Raw genomic sequence first — 5,408 nt, 5'->3', positions numbered from 1 at the left:
TTGCTCTAACTGCGGACACTACATTTGGCCCAATCTTTATTGCATGAAATCCTGAGAAAATGTCTTTCCTTCTCTGCAGAATCAAAACTTAGTACAACTCCAGAGTTCAGAAAGATGAGCAAAAGTTTTGTGGCTGTTTAAGAGAACTGGGAAGGCTATGGGAAGAATCCAGGCAGGTTTAGCTTAGGCTTTTCTCCACATCGAGTAAGGACGGGGAGGATGTTCTAGTAGTGACAGGTATGACTCCTCTATTTCTCTTCACATGGCATGAATGGAATATGCTGGGATAATACTGTGTGGCTTATTTGCAAACTTCTGTGCATAACCTCACTAAATATTGCCTACTGATGTCAGAAATTAGAGGGAGGTCATGGAAAAGCTCCTTCCCTGGATTTTAGCTCATATCTTGCCTTCCAGTATTCCCCGCCTCCTCCTTGTCAGATTTGGCTCACCTCATTGTCCATTATTACAAAGTCTCCAGAAAGGACGTCAAAATACCTGTAAAAAGCTAAAAAACTAGAAGAAATGAGATTTGATAGCTTGTGAAGTCATAGAGAGAGGATGAAGCAAAATTTTTTTACTGAATGTTACTCACACTTTTCCACCTTATTCTCAGTAATATTTTTCCTTGGTTATTTTAAGATAGTGATATTGTTCAGCTAGGAGAACTGTGATATAAATGTGAATTGGAATGAAGTTACCTGCCATACATGTTGTTCATAACTCACAGAGATGAACGAATGATATAGAGATTATCCATCTCCAGACTGGTCAGAGATTAGTCCTGGTTAGCCAGAGTTGAGGTTTTCTATCATCTTGGTGAATGTAGTGGGAGTATGGATCCAGCTCACCAGCTGTGTAATTCTGGCCAGCCTTCTTGGCTAAAGACAGGAGATGTGTTGCCAGTTCTGTAACTTCTGCAATTGCTTGAGTGCAACCTGTTATGTCCTGACAATTGTTTTTGTGTCCCTTCTTCATTTTGGGTACATCTCATCATTAGAGGTTCAGCAATGAGGCCAGAGGAATAGATTGGGATCGGTTATTGCTTTCATGAAAACAGAATGATGTGCAATTACTTTTAGTGCATTTCCAGCACCTCTCATCTGTGTTACTTGGCTCTTTGTTAAATCCTTTCACGTGTAGGAGATGAAGCATGTCACATATCCAGAAAGCACTCTGTATTCTGCATTGATGGTGGCAGTGTTTACGAGTTGTACTTTTTCATAAATTACTTCCAAGATGCATTCTGACTTCTTCAAGCCTTTCACATCCAGTTTGTTACAGGGCAGCACGTCAGATTTTTCATCTCGCATTTTAGTAAAAAATCAATCCATCAGTCATCATTAGGCACACTGAACCAGGTTTTACAGTGTGGCAGAGGAGTGCTCAGCGCAAGGGGAAGGTTTGTGAACTGTCATGGTTTAACCTCAGTCGGCAACTAAGCACCACGCAGCTGCTCGCTCACCCCCCCCCCCACTCCCAGTGGGATGGGGGAGAGAATTGTAAGAGCACAAGTGAGAAAAACCTGTGGGTTGAGATAAAAACAGTTTAATAATTGAAATAAAATGATAATAATAATAATAATATAATAATAATAATACACAAAGCAAGTGATGCACAGTACAATTGCTCACCACCCGCTGACCGATGCCCAGCCAGTCCCCGAGCAGCGGCCCCCTGGCCAGCTTTCCCCAGTTTATGTACTGGGGGAAAGTCCCTTATGTACTGAGCATGATGTCCCATGGTATGGAATGTCCCTTGGGCCAGTTTGGGTCAGCTGTCCTGGCTGTGCCCCCTCCCAGCTTCTTGTGCACCTCCAGCCTTCTCAGTTGGTAGAGCATGGGAAACTAAAAAGTCCTTGGCTAGTGTAAGCATTACCTAGCAACAACTAAAACATCGGTGCGTTATCAACTTTGTTCTCATCCTAAATGCAAAACACAGCACTGTACCAGCTACTAGGAAAGAAATTAACTCTATCGCTGCCGAAACCAGGACAGTGAACCCATGCAGACTGCTGACAATAGTTGCTTGACTTCACTGGCACGACTCCTGTGAGACCTACAGTGGAGAGAGAGATGGATGAGTAAACTCTGCAGGTCTGCTGGAGGGGAGGGAGAGTCTTTTACAGAGGCTGCCTGAAGACAGATAGCAGTGAGCTCCTTGCTTAGGGGCTCTGAATCATGCTGTATGTAAGGGCCTAAAATCAGACAATATGAATACCCTGGCATGGGAGTATGGAGGAGACACCAGAGTGGCTCCACAGCACCAGCAAAGCCTCAGTGTAAGGGAGACCTTGCAAGAGGCTGGGTTGGGAGGTTGGCTTTAGGCCAAATGCACGTCTCTAAAGCCTTCAGGAGTAACCCATGATTGTATCCCCTGTCTGTAAAAATGTGGCCATCCCACCCTAAAATGTTTTAAGCAAAATAAAAAACATTAGCACCCTTTTTATGTGTTTCTTCATAGAATCATAGAATAGCCCAGGTTGGAATGGACCTGAAAGATCATCTGGTCCAACCTGTCGTGGGAAAGGGAGCCTAGATGAGATTATTGAGCACTCTGTCCAACTGCACCGTGAAAACCTCCAGTGATGGGGACTTTACCATGTCCCTGGGGAGGTTGTTTCAGTAATTGATTGTTCTCATGGTAAAAAATCTTTCTTACATTGACATGAAACCTCTCCCACTGCAACTTGTACCCATTGCTCCTTGTCTTCTCCATGCGGCTCCTTGTGAAGAGAGAGCCTCTGTTCTCTTTGTAGCTGCCCTTTAAGTGTTGGAACAGTGTGATGAGGTGCCCCTGAGCCTTCTCTTCTCCAGGGAGAAGAGACCCAACTCCTTCAGTCTTTCTTCGTCGGGCAGGTTCTCCAGCCTTTTGATCATCTTCATGGCCCTCCTTTGGACCCCCTCCAGACTATCTGTGTCTTTCTTGAATTGTGGGGACCAGAACTGGAGGCAGTATTTCAGGTGCGGCCTGCCAAATGCTGAGTAGAGTGGGATGATCACATCTCTATCTCTGCTAGTAAAGCCCCTGCATTCTTCCTTTCTTCCTGACTGGAACTTGTATTTTTTGGAGCGAACATGTCCCAGACAGATAGATACGAAGCATCAGGGGAAATTGCAAAAGTTGATGAAAGAATTTCCCAGCCTTGTGTTGTAACCTTTCACACAACACATTACTTTTAATTTCATGTCCCTGAAGGATCTCAGTAATTTATCTTAATAAATGCATAATTTGCCAATGAGATTTCTTTTTTCTTTTTAAGTTAACCTAAAGCAACTTGAAAAATTCATTTGCTGAATCTAAACCTCAGTGTTGAGCTGGATTTTTTGGAATTGATAATCAGACACTAGCTGAATAATGAGGATAATGGATAATTAGAAAAAGCATATGGCTTCCTGCAACTTCATTATTCATGCCAGAAAATCACGGGGCAAACAGTGTTAGTACAATACATTCCCTGACCGCTGAGTAAGTGAAACATAGCTAAATCCTGTGCAGTGCTCAGACCGGATAAAGTGTGGGAGTAGTAAAGAAACCCCCCACAAATGGCACTGATTCTACTTCTTAGGAAATAGCAGTGAACTTTTCTTATTATTATCTACCACACCCACTCTCCAGCAAAACCGCAAGACCTGGCTAGCAATGCAAAACTCTTCATCATGACACTGATTCCTTGTGTACTGAACATGTGTTGGATTTTGGTGGAGACATTCTTTCTGTGAGAGCAGATGACTAGACACAAAATAGGTAACATTTGGGCTGCGAAGGACCGACACATAACTTGGTGTAAAAGTGACTAAAAATAGGAGGAATGGATGGAATAACTTGCAGTTTCTCAGTAGATCTGAAATCTTAATTGTTGCAACGTGTCAAAATATCACGAGGTTCAGGAATATGAATTCTGCCATCCTGTAAGGCAGTGGAGATAACATCTCTGAGATCACCTTATTTATCCTATTTAGGTCCTTGGACTGCTTAAATGTTAAAAGAGTGCTGAAATCATGCTTAGTAACAAGATGCAAGGGACTGTATTTATCCTTACCTGCTCTCGGCCCTCTTAGCTCACCAGGTGACATGCACGTGTGCTTCACTGCTAAGCAGATGTATAACATTTGTTATAAATCTTCCTAGAATGATCTGATTTTAGAAATGTTTATCAGTGTGGTCCCCATTTCTCAACTGTTATTTGCCTGTGTATTTACCATTTTCTCTTAAGCATTTTATTAACTACAGCTGTTAGTCATTGTGATAGTAACTGAGATGGTTTCTGAGAAGTTACTGTCAATGTTTGCTATTTTGTAGTCCTCCTTTCTCTTTGTGATGTTTGGTGTCAGCCTTTGATCACCTACAACATGCAGCTGATTGCATTGGACTTTTCAAACATATATTGATTTCTGCAAATTTTGACCTCCAAGGTGTCTTTTGGAGAAGAGATTACAAATGAACCTATCATCAGTGCCATTCCCATACTATTTCTAATGGCAGTCAGCTGCTCATTTTAATAATGATGTACTGAGATACAGGCTACACTACAACTAATTTCAGTGTGATTGACTCTCCAGGGTGGACTAGAATTTAGCGCCTGAGACTTGTTAATGGAACATTTTCCAAGACTGTTTCTCCACCATGTAGTCTCCTCAACCTGTGAGAAACGTTTGGCAATATTTAACAGCTGTTTTTTATTCCCCATGAGAATAGTGGTATGTGGTATGCTTGTGGTCCAGTTCTGTGCAAAGCAACACAGAGGTGACCAAAGCAGTGTATCAAGAATAAGGCTTAACAACAACTGCATTTCTCCCTTTCCCTTTTAATTTTTTTGAATAGGAAGATCCAGCAGTGAAGGACACCCAGCAGTTTTTCAGTCACATAAGTGGACTTTAATGAAGCCTTTTATCCCTGATCTCGCAAAATTTGTAACAAAATAAATTTAAAACTGAGTGATTCTTTTCCATTTGGAATAAATACTCAACTTTAGGTGCAATGATAACAGGCCTTTGGGCAGGACAAATAGCAATGACTGGGACCTAGGTACTTATAATTAGCATCCAGCTATATTTAGCAGACGCTGGAAAACAACTTACAAAAAAAAAAAAAAGCTTTGGGATGAGTGCAAATTGCCAGTGGTGGAAAGGGCACATGGAAAGTCTAGTATATCTACACACTGTATATCCATTTCTGTCAAAAACAGGTAATAAATTTTATGTAGAAATGACAGAGGAAGGCCTCTCCAGTTTGGTGGAAAACGTCACACTTTTCAGGATGCATGCCATTTAAATCTTCCTCCTCTTTTTTTTTTTTTTTAATTCTAGTGGTTTTCAAGAGTATCTGCTATCTAAGGAAAATATAAAACTGCAAAGGAATCTAAAAATTCACATCTTGCAAAAATGAGAAAGAAATGCTTACGGACG

This window comes from Aptenodytes forsteri, unplaced genomic scaffold, assembly GCF_000699145.1.
Source record: "Aptenodytes forsteri isolate BGI_AS27 unplaced genomic scaffold, ASM69914v1 Scaffold199, whole genome shotgun sequence".
Lineage (NCBI taxonomy): Eukaryota > Metazoa > Chordata > Aves > Sphenisciformes > Spheniscidae > Aptenodytes > Aptenodytes forsteri.
This window is presented reverse-complemented; position numbering follows the sequence as displayed.